The sequence below is a fragment of the Pan troglodytes genome, chromosome 16 (genome assembly GCF_028858775.2).
Source record: "Pan troglodytes isolate AG18354 chromosome 16, NHGRI_mPanTro3-v2.0_pri, whole genome shotgun sequence".
NCBI classification, from domain to species: Eukaryota; Metazoa; Chordata; class Mammalia; order Primates; family Hominidae; genus Pan; species Pan troglodytes.
In genome coordinates this window covers 70311529-70334403 of record NC_072414.2, presented here as the reverse complement: position 1 = coordinate 70334403, position 22875 = coordinate 70311529, and the positions used below count along the sequence as shown (strand labels likewise).

Genomic DNA, 22875 nt, shown 5'->3' with positions numbered 1-22875 from the left:
CACTGCAATCTCTGCCTTCTGCGTTCAAGTGATTCTCGTGCCTCAGCCTCCCGAGTAGCTGAGATTACAGATTAATTACAGATTACAGAGTGCACCATCAGCCAGGCTAATTTTTGTATTTTTAGTAGAGACAGGGTTTCACCATGTTGGCCAGGCTGGTCTTGAACTCCTGACCTCAGGCTATTCACCCACCTCGGCCTCCCAAAGTGCTGGGATTACAGGTGTGAGCCACTGCGCCTGGCTGAAAAAGCTAGTATTTCTTTAAGTTTGAGATGCCATTAACTATCCATGAGGAACAATATTTAGGAAGTTGGATGTGAGTTTAGAGACGGATTGGAGATTTATTTAAATGTGAGGGTCGTCAGCACATAGAAAGTGTTGAAGCTACAGGACTGAGAACAGAGAACAGTTAGGAATGGATAAGAGAGAAGACTGAGCCCTGGGCATGCTACCCTTTAGAGAACTGATGGAGGAGGAGAAGCCAGCAGACGAGACTAGGAAAAACAGCTGGAGACGGAGGAGAAGCTGGTGGAATTAGTCACCATGTCAAATGCTGCTGGGAATTTGAGTAAGATGAAGACAGAGAAGTGATCTGTAGCTCTGGGCTGGTATAGGTCACTTGTGACTCTGAGAAGGGCCTTTTTAGAGTCAGCATGGATAGAAGAGCCCCATTAGAGTGGACAGAGGCATTTACTTATATACCAAGGACACCAAGAATTGAGTAACATCAGTTGGCTCTGGGGAGGGAAACCAGGTGGCTGGGACCAGGAGTGGAGATAAGCTTACTTTTCATCATGTGCTTCTTTTGTACTATGTTACAAGCACCTATTCAAAATGCCACAATGGGGTGAGGAAAGAATGGGCAGTAAAACAGAAGAGTGGGGACACCAAATATAGACAACTCCTTGGAGATGTGCCGGGAAAAGGAAAAGAGAAATGGGTTAATGTGGGGCCACGCTAAGGTTTCCTAAGAGGATGTTTAGGCACGGATGAGAGTGGTCCTGCAGAGAAAGGGAGATGGACAGTGTGGGAAGAGAGGCGATAACTGCAGAAGCGAGATCCTTAAAGAGGCCCAGGTGGGGCTGACCTGAGATGGAAGTCAGGACAGACATTTCATCTCATGTGGCAGGAAGGAAGGTGGGGCTGTAGGTTTAAATACAGTGCGATGGTGGAATAGGCAGGGGAGATGCTGAGGTCATCAGTTAAGGGTGTCTGTGTTGGGGCAGGGAGAAGGTATTGAAGTTTCAAGAAAAGAGAATGGAGGCCTGGCCTGGCCACTACCCACTCTCCTGGCGCAGCCACAGCCTTGGCTGCTGCAGGATGCCTGGGGGTCTGGGCGATCCATGGACAGCAGTGAGGGCTACATTGACAGATTACGGCAAAGAGCAGAGCAGTTAGCTGGAGGATAGGGAGTCCGTCTACCCTGCCTCCTTCACAGACAGGTGTCTCTCAGCTACCACTGCATAGCTCCAGTCCTGCTCACGTTCTCTCACCAGCAGTACATCTGTGCTGTAAGGATGTTCAGGGGATGAGTGAAGAGGAGTCTGAAAGTGTCATTAACTGGCTTGATTGCACCTTGATCCAACTCTGCTAACATCTAGTCTCCCCAAGTACAAATGGACTCTCATCATACCACATTCTCCTTCAGTAGTGCTTCACTTGACGAGGTTGTGCTAAGTGTTATCAGAAAATCCACCCTGGCCAGGTGCAATAGCTCACGCCTGTAATCCGAGCACTTTGGAAAGCCGAGGTAGGAGGATTGCTCAAGCCTAGGAGTTTGAGAGCAGCCTGGGCAATGGGGTGAGATCCTTGCCTCTAAAAAAAAATTTTTTTTTTAAATTAGCTGGCCACTGATCTGTTCTGTCTCTACAGATTTGGCTGAGCTTCATTCTACTGATCTTTCCAACCACTTTATTTTAGTTGTCCCTCATGGTGGCAGCCCTTCTTGGGCTCCCTCAGGTTTGCACCATGCTCTGAGCATCCATGACAATCCTTGGCTCCTCAATACCCCAAAGCCAACAACAGTCCAATACCAATATCATATTGTCTCCACTCCATCATCACCAACCCAATGCCAATATCCAAGGCCAACACCTCAAATTCACCCAGCCCCTTGTCCCATCATCAATATCTCTCCCTAAAGCTATCTGGTGTGTTGCTACCAGCTGCTCTTCTGAATTCCTGGTAGTCCCAGCTCTGTCCCATTCCTGTATTCCCATGCTACCCTACTCCCTGGTGGCCCCTCACCACCAAGAAGCATCTAAGGAGCCAAAGGACCACAGCTGAAGATCCTCTCAGCCAAAGAAGAATCAAGGCAGGCCTCCAAATGCAGAGGAACCCAACTAGCCAACTAGAAGGGAAGTATTTCCACCTTTTTCTTCCCGGAGACGCTCCACCCCCAACTATCACACTTCAAGTTTATGACCCTAAACCTCAACTAGGCACTCAACACTGCCAAACGAACCTCAAACTGCTTTAGGAAATCTGCTTACCATTCCCTAGAGTGATCATTTCATACATTGTTTCTTCTTCTCTGATTTGAAATTTTAAGTCAGTTTATTAAGTTCAACAATGAAAGCTATCAGAAGAATATTCCCAGCTTGGCATGGTGGCTCATGCCTGTAATAACAGCATTTTGGGAGGCTGAGGTCAGAGGATTGTTTGAGACCAGGAGTTTGAGACCAGCCATAGAGAGACCTTGTCTCTACAAGGAATTTTAGATATTAACCAGAAGTGGTGGTGCACACTTGTAGTCCCAGCTACTTGGAAGGCTCACATGTGCCCGGGAAGTTGAGGCTGCAATGAACTATGATCACACCACTGCACTCCAGCCTGGGTGACAGAGTGAGACCCTGTCTCAAAAAAAAAAAAAAAAAAAAAATTCTCCTTATAATTATTTCTTCTTGGAGAAAAGGAAAGGAAAATCAAAACCCTCTGAGCATAGCCAGGATGCTGTGGCAGTTGAGCTTCTCTGCAGATGGGGACAGTCCTCTGGTCAGTGGAGTCACTCTCTGGGTCAGCAGGTTTGGAGTCTGGATCATCCTCCTCATCCCCTGGCTCCAGGTCATCCATTTCCTGGAACAAAGACTCAATTACCTCCACATTGTTTCCAGCATCCTCCAAAAACTGGATATCAGATGTGTCAAGATTTGGATCTGTTTCAAGTAGCTGTTTCCCACTTAATTTATTTTTTCCTGCTTGTTCCTCTTCCATCCATTTCTTTTTAATTTCCAAGCCTTCTGCAGCAAACTCAGCCTTCCAGTTTAAGACATTCTCAATTATAACAGGAATACCATAGAATAATTGCTTTTCGGCTTATTTGGATTTTTTGTTTCTTTTTTTTTCTTCTCTTCTAGTTTTTTTATCTGATCTATTTCATTTAATTTTTCTTGCACAACTGTCACTAAAGATAATCACCATACCAAGATTTTCTTCAGCCTGTAATGCTAAGATTTTTTAAATGTCTGAGACATTATCTTCTAGATTTTCTGAGAATACTTCATAAAGGCAAGCTTTATCTGGGTATTTCTCCTTGTCTATAAACTTGAGGGTAGTCTGGACAGTTTCATCATTTTCTCCAGCCTCAGATGTCACAGTAATGGTGAAGCTGGCTGGATTTTCTCTTTTTTTTTTTACTTTTTTTTTTGAGACAAAATCTCACTCTGTTGCCCAGGCTGGAGTGTAGTGGCAAAATCACAGCTTACTGCAGCCTCTACCTCCTGGGTTCAAGCCATCCTGCCACCTCAGCCTCCTGAGTAGCTGATTCTATAGGTGCCCCGTTTTGGGCAGGTGGCAGCAGTGGCACCTGGGGAGCTCCCACCAGCTCCACGGAGTGTGCAGCCCCAGCCAAGCCTCCCTGCTGCAGCCCGCATGATGGCAGCCGCTGCCCTCAACAGCACTATACCCAGCACATAGTAGGCCTTCAGCTGAGTGTAACCTGGGTGTGGTGGCTCACTCCTGTAGTCCCAGCACTTTGGGAGTCCAGGGTGGGAGGGTCGCTTGAGCCCAGGAGTTTGAGACTAGCCTGGGCAACAAAGCGAGACCTCATCTCTAAAGATAAAATAAAAATTAAAAAAAAAAAATAGGATGGCCAAATAGGAACAGCTCCAGTCTACAGTTCCCAGCGTGAGCGACGCAGAAGACGGGTGATTTCTGCATTTCCAACTGAGGTACTGGGTTCATCTCACTAGGGCTTGTCGGACAGTGGGTGCAGGACAGTGGGTGCAGCGCACCGATCGTGAGCCGAAGCAGGGCAAGGCATCGCCTCACCCGGGAAGTGCAAGGGATCGGGGAATTCCCTTTCCTAGCCAAGGGAAGCTGTGACAGACGGTACCTGGAAAATCAGGACACTCCCACCCTAATACTGCACTTTTCCAACAGTCTTAGCAAACGGCACACCAGGAGATCATATCCTGTGCCTGGCTCAGAAGGTCCCACGCCCATGGAACCTCGCTCACTGCTAGCACAGCAGTCTGAGATCGAAATGCAAGGCGGCAGCGAGGCTGGGGGAGGGGCATCCACCATTGCTGAGGCTTGAGTAGGTAAACAAAGTGGCCAGGAAGCTTGAACTGGTTGGAGCCCACCACAGCTCAAGGAGGCCTGCCTGCCTCTGTAGACTCCACCTCTTGGGGCAGGGCATAGCTGAACAAAAGGCAGCAGAAACTACTGCAGACTTAAATGTCCCTGTCTGACAACTTTGAAGAGAGTAGTGATTCTCCCAGCATGCAGTCTGAGATCTGAGAACGGACAGACTGCCTCCCCAAGTGGGTCCCTGACCCCCGAGTAGCCTAACTGGGAGACACCTCCCAGTAGGGCCTGACTGACACCTCATACAGCTGGGAGCCCCTCTGAGACGAGGCTTCCAGAGGAAGGATCAGGCAGCAACATTTGCCGTTCTGCAATATTTGCTGTTCTGCAGCCTCCGCTGGTGATACCCAGCAAACAGGGTCTGGAGTGGACCTCCAGCAAACTCCAACAGACCTGCAGCTGAGGGTCCTGTCTGTTAGAAGGAAAACTAACAAACAGAAAGGACATCCACACCAAAACCCTATCTGTACGTCACCACCATCAAAGACCAAAGGTAGATAAAACCACAAAGATGGGGAGAAACCAGAGCAGAAAAGCTGAAAATTCTAAAAATCAGAGTGCCTCTTCTCCTCCAAAGGAACACAGCTCCTTGCCAGCAACAGAACAAAGCTGGATGGAGAATGATTTCGATGGGTAGAGAGAAAAAGACTTCAGATGATCGGTAATAACAAACTTCTCCGAGCTAAAGGAGGATGTTCGAACCCATCGCAAAGAAGCTAAAAACCTTGAAAAAAGATTAGATGAATGGCTAACTAGAGTGAACAGCATAGAGAAGACTTTAAATGACCTGATGGAGCTGAAAACCATGGCATGAGAACTACATGACGCATGCACAAACTTCAGTAGCCGATTTGATCAAGTGGAAGAAAGGGCATCAGTGATTGAAGATCAAATGAATGAAATGAAGTGAGAAGAGAAGTTTAGAGAAAAAAGAGTAAAAAGAAATGAACAAAGCCTCCAAGAAATATGGGACTATGTGAAAAAACCAAATCTACATCTGATTGGTGTACCTGAAAGTGAAGGGGAGAATGGAACCAAGTTGGAAAACATTCTTCAGGATATTATCCAGGAGAACTTCCCCAACCTAGCAAGGCAGGCCACCATTCAAATTCAGGAAATACAGAGAATGCCACAAAGATAAGAGCAACTCCAACACACATAATTGTCAGATTCACCAGAGTTGAAATGAAGGAAAAAATGTTAAGGGCAGCCAGAGAGAAAGGTCAGGTTACCCACAAAGGGAAGCCCATCAGACTAACAGCAGATATCTTGGCAGAAACTCTACAAGCCAGAAGAGAGTGCGAGCCAATATTCAACATTCTTAAAGAAAAGAATTTTCAACCCAGAATTTCATATCCAGCCAAACTAAGCTTCATAAGTGGAGAAATAAAATCCTTTACAGAGAAGCAAATGCTGAGAGATTTTGTCACCAGCAGGCCTGCCTTACAAGAGCTCCTGAAGGAAGCACTAAACATGGAAAGGAATAACTGGTACCAGCCACTGTAAAAACATGCCAAATTGTAAAGACCATCGATGCTAGGAAGAAACTGCATCAACTAATGAGCAAAATAACCAGCTAACATCATAATCACAGGATGAAATTCACACATAACAATATTAACCTTAAAGGTAAATGGGCTAAATGCTCCAATTAAAAGACACAGACTGGCAAATTGGATAAAGAGTCAAGACCCATCAGTGTGCTGTATTCAGGAGATCCATCTCACACGCAGGGACACACATAGGCTCAAAATAAAGGGATGGAGGAAGATCTACCAAGCAAATGGAAAACAAAACAAAACAAACAGCAGGGGTTGCAATCCTAGTCTCTGATAAAACAGACTTTCAACCAACAAAGATCAAAAGAGACAAAGAAGGCCATTACATAATGGTAAAGGGATCAATTCAACAAGAAGAGCTAACTATCCTAAATATATATGCACCCAATACAGGAGCACCCAGATTCATAAAGCAAGCCCTTAGAGACCTTCAAAGAGACTTAGACTCCCATACAATAATAATGGGAGACTTTAACACCCCGCTGTCAACATTAGACAGATAAACAAGACAGAAAGTTAACAAGGATATCCAGGAATTGAACTCAGCTCTGCACCAAGTGGACCTAATAGACATCTACAGAACTCTCCACCCCAAATCAACAGAATATACTTTCTTCTCAGCACTACATCGCACTTATTCCAAATTGACCACATAATTGGAAGTAAAGCACTCCTCTGCAAATATAAAAGAACAGAAATTATAACAAACTGTCTCTCAGACCACAGTGCAATCAAACTAGAGCTCAGGATTAAGAAACTCACTCAAAACTGCTCAACTACATGGAAACTGAACAACCTGCTCCTGAATGACTACTGGGTACATAACAAAATGAAGGCAGAAATAAAGATGTTCTTTGAAACCAATGAGAACAAAGACACAACATACCAGAATCTCTGGGACACATTTAAAGCAGTGTGTAGAGGGAAATTTATAGCACTAAATGCCCACAAGAGAAAGCAGGAAAGATCTAAAATTGACACCCTAACATCACAATTAATAGAACCAGAGAAGCAAGAGCAAACACATTCAAAAGCTAGCAGAAGGCAAGAAATATCTAAGATCAGAGCAGAACTGAAGGAGATAGAGACACAAAAAACCCTTCAAACAATCAATGGATCCAGGAGCTGGTTTTTTGAAAAGATCAACAAAATTGATAGACTGCTAGCAAGACCAATAAAGAAGAAAGGAGAGAAGAATCAAATAGATGTAATAAAAAATGATAAAGGGGATATCACCATCGATCCCACAGAAATCAGAGAATACTATAAACACCTCAACACAAATAAACTAGAAAATCTAGAAGTAATGGATAAATTCCTGGACACATACACTCTCCCAAGACTAAACCAGGAAGAAGTTGAATCCCTAAATAGACCAATAACAGGCTCTGAAATTGAGGCAATAATTAAGAGCCTACCAACCAAAAAAAGTCCAGGACCAGACGGATTCACAGCTGAATTCTACCAGAGGTATAACGAGGAGCTGGTACCATTCCTTCTGAAACTATTCCAATCAATAGAAAAAGAGGGAATCCTCTCTAACTCATTTTATGAAGCCAGCATCATCCTGATACCAAAGCCTGGCAGAGACACAACAAAAAAAGAGAATTTTAGACCAATATCCCTAATGAACATTGATGCAAAAATCCTCAATAAAATACTGGCAAACCGAATCCAGCAGCACATCAAAAAGCTTATCCACCACAATCAAGTTAGCTTCATCCCTGGGATGCAAGGCTGGTTCAACATACACAAATCAATGAAAGTAACCCAGCATATAAACAGAACCAAAGACAAAAACTACATGATTATCTCAATAGATGCAGAAAAGGCCTTTGACAAAATTCAACAGCCCTTCATGCTAAAAACTCTCAAAAAACTAGGTATTGATGGGACATATCTCAAAATAATAAGAGCTATTTATGACAAACCCACAGCCAATATCATACTGAATGGGCACAAACTGGAAGCATTCCCTTTGAAAACTGGCACAAGACAGGGATGCCCTCTCTCACCACTCCTATTCAACATAGCGTTGGAAGTTCTGGCCAGGGCAATCAAGCAGGAGAAAGAAATAAAGGGTATTCAATTAGGAAAAGAGGAAGTCAAATTGTCCCTATTTGCAGATGACATGACTGTATATCTAGAAAACCCCATCATCTCAGCCCAAAATCTCCTGAAGCTGATAAGCAACCTCAGCAAAGTCTCAGGATACAAAATCAATGTGTAAAAATCACAAGCATTCCTATACACCAATAACAGACAAACAGAGAGCCAAGTCATGAGTGAACTCCTATTCACAATTGCTTTAAAGAGAATAAAATACCTAGGAATCCAACTTACAAAGGATGTGAAGGACCTCTTCAAGGAGAACTACAAACCACTGCTCAACGAAATAAAATAGGACACAAACAAATGGAAGAACATTCCATGCTCATGGATAGGAAGAATCAATATCATGAAAATGGCCATACTGCCCAAGGTAATTTATAGATTCAATGCCATCCCCATCAAGCCACCAATGACTTTCTTCACAGAATTGGAAAAAACTACTTTAAAGTTCATATGGAACCAAAAAAGAGTCTGCATTGCCAAGACAATCCTAAGCCAAAAGAACAAAGCTGGAGGCATCACGCTACCTGACTTCAAACTATACTACAAGGCTACAGTAACCAAAGCAGCATGGTACTGCTACAAAAACAGAGATATAGACCAATGGAACAGAACAGAGCCCTCAGAAATAATACCACACATCTACAACCATCTGATCTTTGACAAACCTGACAAAAACAAGCAATGGGGAAAGGATTCCCTATTTAATAAATGGTGCTGGGAAAACTGGCTAGCCATATGGAGAAAGCTGAAACTGGATCCTTTCCTTACACCTTATACAAAAATTAATTCAAGATGGATTAAAGACTTAAATGTTAGACCTAAAACCATAAAAACCCTAGAAGAAAACCTAGGCAATACCATTCAGGACATAGACATGGGCAAGGACTTCATGACTAAAACACCAAAAGCAATGGCAACAAAAGCCAAAATTGACAAATGGGATCTAGTTAAACTAAAGAGCTTCTTTACAGCAAAAGAAACTACCATCGGAGTGAACAGACAACCTACAGAATGGGAGAAAATTTTTACAATCTACCCATCTGACAAAGTGCTAATATCCAGAATCCACAAAGAACTTAAACAAATTTACAAGAAAAAACCAAAGAACCCCATCAAAAAGTGGGCAAAGGGTATGAACAGACACTTCTCAAAAGAAGACATTTATGCAGCCAACAGACACATGAAAAAATGCTCATCACCACTGGCCATCAGAGAAATGCAAATCAAAACCACAATGAGATACCATCTCACACCAGTTAGAATGGCGATCATTAAAAAGTCAGGAAACAACAGGTGCTGGAGAAGATGTGCAGAAATAGGAACATTTTTACACTGTTGGTGGGACTGTAAACTAGTTCAACCATTGTGGAAGACAGTGTGGCGATTCCTCAAGGATCTAGAACTAGAAATACCATTTGACCCAGTCATTCCAGTACTGGGTATATACCCAAAGGATTATAAATCATGCTGCTATAAAGACACATGCACACGTATGTTTACTGCGGCACTATTCACAATAGCAAAGACTTGGAACCAACCCAAATGTCCATCAATGATGACTGGATTAAGAAAATGTGGCACATATACATCATGGAATACGATGCAGCCATAAAAAAGGATGAGTTCATGTCCTTTGTAGGGACATGGATGAAGCTGGAAACCATTATTCTGAGCAAACTATCGCAAGGAGAGAAAACCAAACACCACATGTTCTCACTCATAGGTTGGAATTGAACAATGAGAACACATGGACACAGGGTGGGGAACATCACACACGGGGGCCTGTCATGGGGTGGGGGGAGGGGGAGGGATAGCATTAGGAGATATACCTAATGTAAATGATGAGTTAATGGGGGCAGCAAACCAACATGGCACATGTATACATAGGCAACAAACATGCATGTTGTGCACATGTACCCTAGAACTTAAAGTATAATAAAAATTTTAAAATGAGTGTATTGAATGAATAAACAATATCTTTGCCAACAAGGAGTGATGCCAAAAAGCTGGACACAGTTTTTTGCAATGAGCATATATTACTCTTACAATCAGAAGAAAACATTATTATTATTATTATTTTTTATGGAGTCTTGCTCTGTTGCCCAGGCTTGAGGGCAGTGGCAGGATCTTGGCTCAATTCAGCTTCTGCCTCCTGGGTTCAAGTGATCCTCCCACCTCATCCTCTTGAGTAGCTGGAATTACAGGTGAGTGCCACCACACCCAGCTCTTGAGTAGCTGGAATTACAGGTGAGTGCCACCACACTCAGCTCTTGAGTAGCTGGAATTACAGGTGAGCGCCACCATACCCAGCTAATTTTTGTATTTTTAGTAGAGATGGGGTTTCACCATGTTGGCCAGGCTGGTCTCAAACTCCTGACCTCAAGAGATCAGCCCGCCTTGGCCTCCCAAAGTGCTGCGATTACAGGCATGAGCCACTGCACCCAGCCAAGAAAACAGATTTTTAAAGTGGTGGTGGCCCTTGGAGTTCTGCCTCAGTCCTCTGTTTTCTCATTCAAATGGCCTCCCTGCACTCAGTCCTTTATGCCTGTGTTCCCTTCTCACCTGGCCGCTGTCAACTCCCACAAAACTCATCTCCCCTGCTCCTCTTCAGGCCCAGGTAGCCAGGTGCCTGCAGGGCCTCTCCTCCTGAGATCCCCTGTTGCAAACATATGCGTCATCTCCAGGCCTCTGCCCCGCCCTGCTCCACTTCCTCTTCCCTGCCTCAGTGACCAACCCCACCAACCTCCCTGTGCTCTAGCCAGCATCCTGGAGGCCTCTTAGACTCCCCTGGCCCATATCCAACCCACCACCAAGCCCTGGCCTTCCACCTCACATGATCCCTCCTCCCATCCCTGCTGCCACCACTGATCCCCGTGGTCCTCTGGTTTCTCCTGTGTGGGCACCAGCTGCCCTGCCTCTATTCCTGTCTCAGCCAACCCATCCTTCACACTTCAGCCAGAGTGACCGTCCTCCAGAGTAAATAGGGTCACCTGACACCCTTTCTTAAATATCTCTACCCTCATAGTCTGCAGGATAAAGTCCAAATTCCACAGCATGGGCCATTCAGGGTTTTCTGCCTACCTCTCTATTTACCAGTCTCCAGCTCCTCCCGTGCAGGGAACACCTCCAGGCCCTGTGTCTGCTGTTATGTCTGCCTGGAACGCCCTCTCCCTCTTATACTGGAAAACCACCCATTACAGGGCTCTGTTCTGTGAAGTCTTTCCTGACCCATCCAAATGGAGGTGTGGTTCTCTCCTCCACATTCCCATACAACTGTGTACCCCCCTCACCACCGGACTGTGTGCCCTCAAGGGCAGGGCCCTGTGCAGCCTCAGCACCTGGCACCGAGTTGAGTGCTCATTCCCTGAGAACCCGCATAAGGTGCCCACACCAGGCCTTCCCAGTGGCTCTGAAAATGAGAGCGTAGTGGGACCTGGGAGGTAGCCTTGGCCCTCATGGGTAAAGATGGTGTCTGCCTTGTTCTTGGCTGTGTCCGCCTTGTTCTTGGCTGTGTCCCATTGCCCAGCACAAGGGCTGACAATAGTAGGGGCTCAGTAAACCCTCAGCATGCAGACATGAATAAAATGAATCCGGGGGCTGAAAAAGCCCACAGATCTTCGGCCTAGCCCACATCACCCACCTATGCCTCAACGTTTCACAAAGGAGGAAGTTGAAGTCCCCCCAAGGGCAGGGACTTGCCCAAGGTGAAACACTGGATTCCTTCCCTGACAAAAGACCAAAACCCAGGTGTCCTTCTTCCCAAGATTTCTTCCTCTCCAAAATCTACCAAGGCAAAAAAGTTTCCAAAGAGCAGGTGGGGCTTATTGCTGACACCCCCAGCCCCATGCCTGAGCACATACTGTGGGCCAGGCTTAGTGTTGGTGTTCTCAGGCATTACTGCATGTGCTCCTGTGTCAACATGAGGAGGGAGGTACTATTATTATTTCTGTTTTACATCTGAGAAATTGGAGGCTCAGGCTGCTGAAGTTACACGGCAAGAAAGTGCAGAGGCCGGGCATGGTGGCACACATCTGTAATTCCAACATTTTGGGAGACTGAGGTGGGAAGATCGCTTGAGCCCAGGAGTTTCAGACTAGCCTGGGCAACATAGTGGGATCCCATCTCTAAAAAATATATATATATATAGAGAGAGAGAGAGAGAGAGAGAGGCAGGTGTGATGGCATCTGCCTATAGTCCCAGCTATAGGAGGCTGAGGCAGGAGGATTGCTTGAGCCCAGGAGTGTGCACCACTGCACTCCAGCCTGGGTGACAGAGCAAGACCCTTTCTCCAAAAAATAAAAAATAAAATAAAGTGCTGGAGACAAAATTTGAATTCTGGGCCGGGCATGGTGGCTCATGCCTGTAATCCCAGCACTTTGGGACCCTGAGGTGGGGGGATCACTTGAGGTCAGGAGTTCGAGACCAGCCTGGCCAATATGGTGAAACCCCGTCTCCACTAAAAATACAAACATTGGCCGGATGTGGTGGTGCATGCCTGTAATCCCAGCTACTCGGGTGGCTGAGGCAGGAGAATTGCTTGAACCTGGGAGGCAGAGGTTGCAGTGAGCCGAGATCGCACCACTGACCTCCAGCCTGGGCAACATACCAAGATTCTGTCTCAAAAAAGAGAAAATTGAACTCTGACCTGACTCCAAGATTGGCATTCTCAGATCCCATGCTCCGCCCCTGGATGGCTTGGCTAGGAGTGTCTGAGGGGCGGGGCTGGCAAAGCAGTGCCTCCTACATGAGGGAGAGGGAGAAGACCTGATAGGGTGATGGCCTCTCTGGGACCTGGTCCGGCACTTGGAAGCCTGAGAGGAAGGGGGCCTCCCTTCCCAAACACCCTATGGCAACATGCCACAGGCCCTTCTCCACCCCTGCCTCTGCTGGTCTCAAAACTTGCAGTGCATTTCAAAGGGGATAAACCTGAAGGGCTTCTATTCAGGTGAGAGAAAGGCAGGATCCAAATGAAAGTCAGGTTGCACCCAGAGATGTTCAAAGCTGTTGTCATGGGGCATGGGGACTCTTCCCTCCATGCCCTGTAGGACCATCCAGTCCCTTCTCCACAAGCTAAACATGCCCATCTGTGTCCCCAAGCCAGTAATAGTTGTTGGTTTTCAACTGGATAAAGTCCAGATCCTTTAGCTTGGCATTCAAGCTACTCTGGGATCCCATTTTTGACTATTTGTCCTACCTCATTCTCTCACTAAGCAAGCTCTTTGCATCATCAAGTTAGGCTGCTCACCATTGCTCTAAACATGTTTGCTGCTTTCCTGCCTCCGAGGCTTTGCCCATGCCTTCCCCGCTAGAGTGCTTTTCATTCCCATGTTCTCCTATTGAAATCTTACCATCCTGGACATGCACAGTGGCTCACGCCTGTGATCCCAGCACTTTGGCAGGCTGAGGTGGGCAGATGACTTGAGGTCAGGAGTTTGAGACCAGCCTGGCCAACATGGCGAAACTGTCTCTACTAAAAATACAAAAATTAGCTGTGTTTGGTGGCACGCACCTGTAATCCCAACTACTCAGGAGGCTGAAGCAGAATTGCTTGAACCCAGGAGGTGGAGGTTGTAGTGAACTGAGATCGCGCCACTGCACTCCAGCCTGGGCAACAGAGTGAGAGGCTGTCTCAAAAAAACAAAACAAAAAAAAAAAGGGAAAGAAATATTACCATCCTTTTAAGCCCAGGTCCACTGGCACCTTCCGCTTTTCCCCTTCCATAGATTTTTTTTTTTCTCTCTTAAATCCCAGGGCACTTCACTTTGTACAGACCTGCTGGCTCATGTGTGGATTATCTGTGTCTGTGCCCTTCTCCTAGATACCACATGTGAGGGCAGCAGCAGTGTCCTATTCATCACCATAGCCCCCCGAGGGCCCTGTGCTCAGTAGGTGCTCTAGGAATGTCTATCAGACTAATAAAGGCATGAATGGACTCCTAAAATCAGTGGGAAGCATTTCTGATCCAAGGGAACCTGCATTTTAACAGGGACCACCACTTGCCCTAACGCAGAGAAATTATCCAAAACTAGGAAATAAAGCAAAAGGAGTATCATGTGCCCTTTAAAAGTCTCCTTAGAGTATGTCTGACTTACTATTTACCGTTGATTAGTGGCCAGACTTTGTAAAAACTGATGTTAACTGTAGAAAATTGATGTTGCAATTAATTTCTATATACTTCAAAAAAATTACCCTGAAGGTTGTGATTTGGTTGTCCTGCAGGACATTAACCAGTTTTGTATGTTACTTAGCTATCTTAACTAACCAGCATTCTTACTTAGCCATCTTAAGCAGCCAGCATTCTTTTTTCACTGACCATACTTCAATTTGTAATATCTTCCTTTGAACCAGCTTTGCCATTCTGCTGGGTTCCCTCATTCATGAGTTAAAAAAATCTTTCACTTGTGTTCACTATATGTTTGTGTAAGAGTTATGTCTTTTAAATTTTTGAAAATTATGCTTTGACACAACTTTGGGCACATTAAAATCATCTGTGAGGCACTTAAAAGATATAGAATCCCAGCAATTTGGGAGGCCAAAGCAGGCAGATCACTTGAGCCCAGGAGTTTGAGATCAGCCTGGGCAACATGGCAAAAACCTGTCTCTACAGAAAATAAAAATAAAAAAATTAGCCAGGCATGGTGGCACACACCTGTGGTCCCAGATACTCAGGAGGCCAAAGCAGGAGGATTGCTTGAGGCTGGGAGGTTAAGGCCGCAGTGAGCCACGATCATGCCACTGCACTACAGCCTGGGTGACAGAAGAAGACCCTTTCTCAAAAATAAAAACGAAGAAAGATACAGAAACCCAGGTTCTACCTCTGGGATTTTGATCCAGAAACTTCTGGATGGGACTTTGCTGCCTGTTTTTTTAGTACTCTCAGAGAATTCTAATTAATAATCAGAGCTGAGAACCTCTCTACTGAAGGGCAACAGCCTTTCCTAGGCTTTTTTGTTACCACAAACAAGCACTCGTTAAATGTTTGCCATTATTGCCTGGCACAGTGCATGCACCTGTAATCCTAGTTACCTGGGAGGCTGCGGCGGGATGATTACTTGAGCCAGGAGTTCAAGTCTGTGGTACAATATGATTGTGTTTGAGAATAGCCACTGCACTCTAGCCCGGGCAACATGGTGATACTCCATCTCAAAAAAAAAAAAAAAAAAAAAAGCCTTTGTTACTGTTAGCTCTGATGATGGAACTTCAGACACAGGGATGAAGATTTGGTGTACTGGTACTCTGGGTGTTCCTGAAATCATACCAGCTTCACATTGGGCCTTTTGGATCATGAGAGGCCATGGTATACAATACCAGGTGTATCATTGTATTAGTTTCCTTGGCTGCTGTAACAAATGGCCATATACTTAGTAGCTTGCAACACGGATGTATTATCTTACAGTTCTAGAGTTCAGAAGTCTGAAATAAGCCTTACCAGGCTAAAATCAGGGTGTGGATAAAGCTGTTTTTTTCTGTAGGATCCAAGGGAGAGTCTGTTCCTTGCCTCTTCCAGCTCCTGGTGGCTGCCAGTGTTCTTTGGCTCACGGCTACATCACTCCAGTCTCTGCTTCCGTGGTCACGTGGCCTTCTCCAACCACCCACTTTGATCTCCTCCCTCTCCTTCTTATAAGGACCCTGTGATCACATTGGGCTCACCCAGATAAGCCAAGATAATCTCTTCATCTCAAGATCCTTAATCTAATCGCACCTTCAGAGTCCCTTTTGCCACCTAAGGTAACAGTCACACTTTCTGGGGATTAACGGGTGGACATTTGGGGAGGCATTATTCAGCCTACCAGAGTTATCCTTCTCTGCAGCCTCAGGATCCAAGGCATCACCCACTGCTGAGAGCTGACCACTCCCCCACCACCCTACATCACCTGGAGCCATGGAGGACCCACTGTGTTCTCAGTGCAGGGGATCAGATAGAGCAAGTGAAGGTTTTGCAAACCTCCAAAACTAGGGGTCCTATACTGAAAACAGTAATAAAGTTGGAATTCCAGGAGACAAGAGGGAGAATTTAGAGGCAGCTGCCTGTGGGAGGTCCGTAAAGCCGACATGAATGTCTGCCTGTCACACAGTCGGGTCACCGCCACCTCTCTTCAGTAGCAGTCTGCCTTCTAGGCTGCAGCTTTATTTACTGTTGTATTAAGTTATTAAAATGAAAAAAAGCCCCACCTATCTACTGTTTATTTTCCTAGATAATAGAAACTAGTTAAGATTGCTGCATTATGTCTCCATTAAGTAATTATGATCTAAGAGCTCCACAAAAGCCCGTCAGAGAACAGGCAGAAGGTTCATTTTCCTCCCTGCATCTGAATGTGGCCTGGGTTTGCAAGGGCAAACAGGGACACTGTGTGCAGTGGAAAAAGGCCTGCCTTCCACAGCCCCGTGCCAGGGTGAATGGCTTGGCAAGTGGGGTAGGAGCTTGGATATCTGGCAAGTGGAGTAGGAAAGCCAGACTCCCTTGAACAGTGAACAACCTGCGCATCTGAACACAGCAGCCCTCTTTTCCCATCTGCATCCACATCCTCCCCTCTATATGTGAACTCATTTCACCAGATCTTAGGGTTTACAAACACTCAAAGCATCCCCAATATGACCTCAACAACCCCATGAGGCTGGCCAACTTGGTATCACTGTCCCATTTTAGAGATGAGAAAACTGAAGTTAAAGACATGAATGATTTGCCGTCACCTGGCTAGTGGGTGATGCAGTTGGATGCAGAAGTGTCCCTTTCTCGACATCACTCAGTGCAAGGTGGCCCTGGGGTGGGGAATGGGGCATGCATTTTAGTGGGCAAGGCTTTCATCTTGGCTGTCAGCAGCCCAGACTTCAGGAAGATCCTCTTAAAGAAAGTTACCCACTTCCCATACCTCTGCCTGCCCTCCTCAGGGTTCTCACGTTCTTCTAATCCTGCCTCTGAGACACTCAGCAGATGCCACGCCCCCTCAGCACGACTGCTTCTGCTTCCACAGTGCAGGCTGTGGGGCAGATGATCCACATTTACTTATTCAAAGAAGTGAGGGAGTTAACGTACTTTGAATGGATTTTATCCCTAATTGAACAGGCGTGTAACCTTGCAGTGGGTCCTGACTGAGGGATGTCACACCAGGACACAAGCCTTCTGGCTTTTCATGAAGCATCAGGATCAAAGGCAGAGAAAGCTCAACCCACACTGACAGGAGGAAGAGACAACCTCCTTGGAGGACCTGGAAAACAATTTGGCACCTTGTTTTGGTGTAACTGAAAAGGTGCTCTAACTGGGAGCCTAGGGTTGGCCAAGGCAGGCACGTGGGTTCTGCTGAGCAGCTCAGCAATGCCCTAGGCTCAGCGTTCCCTGCCTTTTCCCACCGAAGGGCCCCAGACATCTCACCCATCCTTTGTTGGAAAATCTTCTACTCCCTTGCTGGCAAGAGATAAAGCCCACCTGGAGATTTATGATGAAAACACTCACCAGACCAAGGAACCCACTGGAGAGGGCATGCAGTGGAGTAGGGGGTCACAGATGGAATTCCGAAGGTCTGTGGACTGGGATGAGTCATAATAAAAAAGGACATCTCTATTTTCCCTATCCTCTAACTGAAGATCAGCATTTCCTTCCATTATGAATGCAGACAACAAATCCCAGCAGTTTTAGCAGCACTTGGCATTCTGTCCCACAGAATTCACTGATATTTTCACACCACATCACAATGGCTACAGGTGTCTTGAGATATGGTTTACGCTCTTCACTACTTCAAAATTATAGTACTTATAGACACACTGCCCTGCTGGATTTTTTTTTTCTTTTTTTTTTTTTGAGATGGACTCTCACTCTGTCACCCAAGCTGGAGTGCAGTGGCATGATCTCAGCTCGCTGCAACCTCTGCCTCCCGGGTTCAAGCGATTCTCCTGCCTCAGCCTCCTGAGTAACTGGGATTACAGGCATGTGCCACCAGGTCCAGCTAATTTTTTGTATTTTTAGTAGAGATGGAGTTTCACCATGTTGGCCAGGCTGGTCTCAAACTCCTGACCTCAAGTGATGTGCCTGTCTCAGATTCCCAAAGTGCTGGGATTACAGGCATGAGCCACTGTGCCTGGCCAACTGCTGGATCTTAATTGATGGGTTAATAAAAAAATATATTTCTATTTCCAATTAAAAAAATATTTTGATAACCAAATCTCAATATAATTGGTTGCCTTTGTAATTCTGTTTTTGTTTTTTGTTTTTTGTTTTTGAGAAAGGGTCTCATTCTGTCACCCAGGCTGGAGTGCAGTGGTACAATCTTGGTTCACTGGAGCCTTGACCTCCCAGGCCCAGGTGATCCTCCCACCTCAGCCTCCCAAGCAGCTGGGACCATGGTTATGTGCTACCATGCCCAGCTAATTTTTAAATTATTTTTTAGAGACTGGGTCTCACTATGTTTCCCAGGCTGGTCTGGAACTCCTGTGCTTAACGATCCTCCTGCCTCAGCCTCCCAAGTTGTTGGGACTATAGGTGTGAGCCACCATGCCCAGCCTCAGTATGTGTTTTTAAAAATGCATTTAAAAACATTATTCTGAGCAGGGGTCCATGGCACCAAGAAAGTAAAAATGTGAAGAACTCGTGCGTACAAAGTAACTTTACAGAAGGCGGGAGGCTAGAGGTTACATCACTTAAGAGGAGAATGTCTGGGTGAAAATACACTTTCAGCTGGGCACAGTGGCTCATGCCTGTAATCCCAGCATTTTGGGAGGCCGAGGAAGGCAGATCACCTGAGGTCAGGAGTTCGAGACCAGCCTGGCCAACATGGTGAAATCCTGTCTCTACTAAAAATACAGAAATTAGCCAGGTGTGGTGGCAGGTGCCTGTAATTCCAACTACTCGGTAGGCTGAGGCAGGAGAATTGCTTGAACCCAGGAGGCAGAGGTTGCAGTGAGCCGAGATCATGCCACGGCACTCCAAAAAAAAAAAAAAGAAAGAAAGAAAGAAAGAAAGAAAAGAAAAGAAAAAGGAAAGAAAATGCACTTTCTAGGTAGGGCACGGTGGCCCATGCCTGTAATCCCAGCACTTTGGGCGGCTGAGATGGGAAGATTATTTGAGCCCAGGAATATGGGACCAGCCTGGGCAACATAGAGAGACACGCCTCTACCCCCATCTCTACAATTTCTTTTTTCTTTAAATTAGCGGGGCGTGGTGGTACATGCCAATAGTCCCAGCTACTCAGGAGGCTGAGGTGGGAGGATCTCTTGATACCAGGAGCTTGAGGTGAGCTATGACCACGCCACTGCACTCCAGTCTGAGTAAGAGTGAGAACCTGTCTCAGAAACAAAAAAGAAAAACATTTTTTAAAATTACAGATTCTAGGGCCCTGTCACAGGCCAGGCTCTCTGGGAAGCAGACCCCGAGATGGAGTTTAGAGTTCAGAGTTCCGAGGGTTTGTCAGTGTTGTGAGGATCTACATTTGTGGAAGGGCGGGATGGAAAGCAGGATCGGACAGTCTCAAGAGAGGCCTCAGCTGACCCTACGGGGAGCTCTGAAGATGGGATGCTCCTTCAGAGTTGCTCTAAGTTGGGGTGAGGGGGCCAGGCCTTTATGCCCCATGTTCATCAGTCGTTAGATGCAGTTACCTCAGGGAAGGGATCTGACTTTGGGCAAGGCCACTGTCTCCAGCTGAGGCACCTCTCAAAGAGGACTGCCAGCTAGCTGAGGGCTTCCTGCCAGCAGCACGCCCAGGAGCTGGGGAGAAAGTCATTCATTCCTACGGGAGGGTCTGGGTGGTGGCTCACAGAGTCCACTGAAGGCTTCTACTGCAGAATTATTGTAGCTAAATTCCTGAACGCGGTCCAGAGTCTGTCATTTTAAAAGTTCTGTCAATGATTCGGATGGTCTGCCTGGTTTGGAAGCCCTCAATTTCAGGTAGTCAGAGCTCGAGAGGGCTCTGAGATCATGGAGTCTGAGGGACTTGGTTCGAGGCTATTCAGCCGGTCAGTGGCAGAGCCAGGAGGGTGCTGACCTGACCTTGGCCATGGCCTCGCTCCACTTTTAAATTTCATTCAACAGATATTTATTGAGAATCTCCCACCACCACGTGAGGCACTGGGGATGCACTAGTGAGCAAAAGAACACAGTCCCTGCCCTCGTGATACTCACAGTCCTGCGCCCCAAAATTCTCTCAGCTAGGCCTGCATCCACTCAAACACTGCTCATGGGACTGTGAGTTGGCAATCTCTATCAACGCCATAAATGTATCTACTCAGCATTTCCACTCCTAGGTATTTATCCTACAGCTAAACCTCCATGTGAGTGAAGTGACGTACGTACAAGAATATTCACATATTCACCAGAAATTCTTTATAATAGCAAAAACCTGGAAACACCCTAGAGGTTGATCAATGGGGTTCTGGTTGAATAAACCATATCCTGGGTAAACATTAAAAATAAAAGAGGCACCTTTCTATACACCGATATGAAAAAAAAAAAACCCAAAAAACAAAAACAAAACTCCCAAGGTATATTGGTGAGCAAAAAAAGGAAGATACAGATAATACCAATTGTAACATGCCACATTTGGATGAAAAAAAAAGAAAAGATACATGTGAATTTGTTAAGATTTTCAGTGAACCAAGAGCTTTAACAAAGAGGGAAACACTCAGTCCAAATAGAAAAACAGAAACCGCTCAAGGTTTTTCACACAGAGATCATTCATAATCAATTCATAATTCAGGAAATTGGTTCAGTAAGTGATACAAGAGCTGAGAAACCAAATACACCTATCAGCTGACCCAGGACCTTGGGAAATAATAGCCTGTAAGGGCTTAGCCTCCCGGAATACAGAGAAGAGAAGGAAGAGGCTGAGGAGTGAATTGCAGGTGACCATAATAGTGTCCAGGATAATATGTTTAATAAATGCATAGAGTACGTCCCAGAGGCCACATAAGAAATAGTCATGGTGCTTGTCTCTAGGAGTTGGAGACTGGGAAGGAGATCTAGATTATATAGGGTGCCCTTTGGCATGAGTGTATGTTGCCTATTTGAAACAAGACACTTGCCTGACATTCATATTTAGCACATTGGTAAAGGCAAAGCCATTATATTTTTTCACTGGAAAACATCCTCCTGGAAACGAAATGCCAGCAAAATCTCCCCACACATCTCCTGTAATTATACCCCCGAAGACAGCATACCAATTTTTTCTGTGCATGCTTTTCACAAGTGTCCTCTTCAAATCCTCCTTGGATGAAGCGCAGCCCTGAGAGAAGGCAGAGGCCACTGGAATGGGGAGGATGTTTCCCTCTCATCAGCAGCTGGCTTGCTGTGTGAGCTCACACCACATCTGTGGCCACTTAGGAAGCTGCCGGCTGGAAGGCCTCAGCTGGCATCCCGGAGCCGTGGTGCCTGCCAGCGTGTATCTGAAAGGGCTGCTGCTTCACCCTCCGGGGAACAGCACACACTGGGTGCCACTGGCCAAAGCCTACAAGGGAGGAAGATGCGGGCTCCTGGGCTCTGCCCTCGACTGACAAGTTCTGTAACTCCATATAGAAGATGGATGGTGCAAGAAGTAGAAAGGCCAGCTCTTGTCGTTGACAATCAATCCTGGTAAACCGTACGAGGCACGGGAAGTATAACTAACTTGCCCAAGGTCACGCTGCCCTACAATGGCAGAGGTGGGATTCAGCCCAGATCTTGGTGAGATCATGAGCCCAGCCCTCTCACTGTGCAGACAGGGATACCCGGCCACTGAGGGTCACAGAGGCACCAGCCCGAGGGGCTCTGACCTTCCATGTTACCTCCCTTGTCCCTTAGGGGGTCTCAAATCAGACTGCCCCAACTCTACTACAACTCTCAGAGCCTCAGTCTTCTCTGCTATCAAGTGGGACTTTACTACATATTTAAAAGATTGTTATGAGGTTTAAATTTGTCAATGACCGTAAAGCATTTGGCACATAGTGGGCTCAACAGATGCGAGTCCATTTCTTCCTTTTGTTTCAGTATCTTAATTCCTGCTCCTCGTACTGAAACCTCACATGGTTACTAGAGGCTCAGACAAGAACACTGACCTCTCTACAACAGCCTCGGGCTGTACCGGAGTCCCACTGTTGGGCCTGGGAGCTGGGCTGTGCATCTGTGGATCCTTCTGCCCTGAAATCCAGATCCATGTTTGCTTGGCAAGCCGTCTTCCCTCCTAACTCAAGGCAGAGAATTCAAGTTGAGTTAACTTTCCCTGCTATTAACATTTCCACAAATGCTTTCCCAGCTATTTTCATCAATTCTGAACAATTTTCTTAAGAAGAAAGGGAAACGCCCTCTCAGCTTCAGCCTCCTGCTCCTCTGGGTTCTCTGGCAGATGAACTTCTGTTTGCTCATCTGGGACTCTGCTCAGCTCCCTGATTCCTCTCCCCCCAGAACAAGGTGGTCTCAGTAAGTAGCCAGATCCACTACCCAGTGGTGCAGGTTGCACCTCTCTTTCTGAGTCTCCCAGGCAAGTGTTCCGGGCCTGTCTCCTGGCCCCAGAGCTCTTCTCTCTGCCTGGTGGAGGCCATTTGGTCCTCGTGTGGGCTCAGTCCCTCTCCAGTCTCTGGGCTGATGCTGTCCATGGTTGATACTGATGGGAGGAGCCTGCAGCTGTCATTTACCTCAGTGACTTCATTCAGGTC

General features: G+C 46.2%; 1 pseudogene; it reads right to left on the bottom strand.

Moving 5' to 3' along the window:
• Positions 1-979: 979 nt before the first annotated feature.
• On the bottom strand, positions 980-22377 carry LOC134808493 (RWD domain-containing protein 1-like; annotated as a pseudogene).
• Positions 22378-22875: the final 498 nt, after the last annotated feature.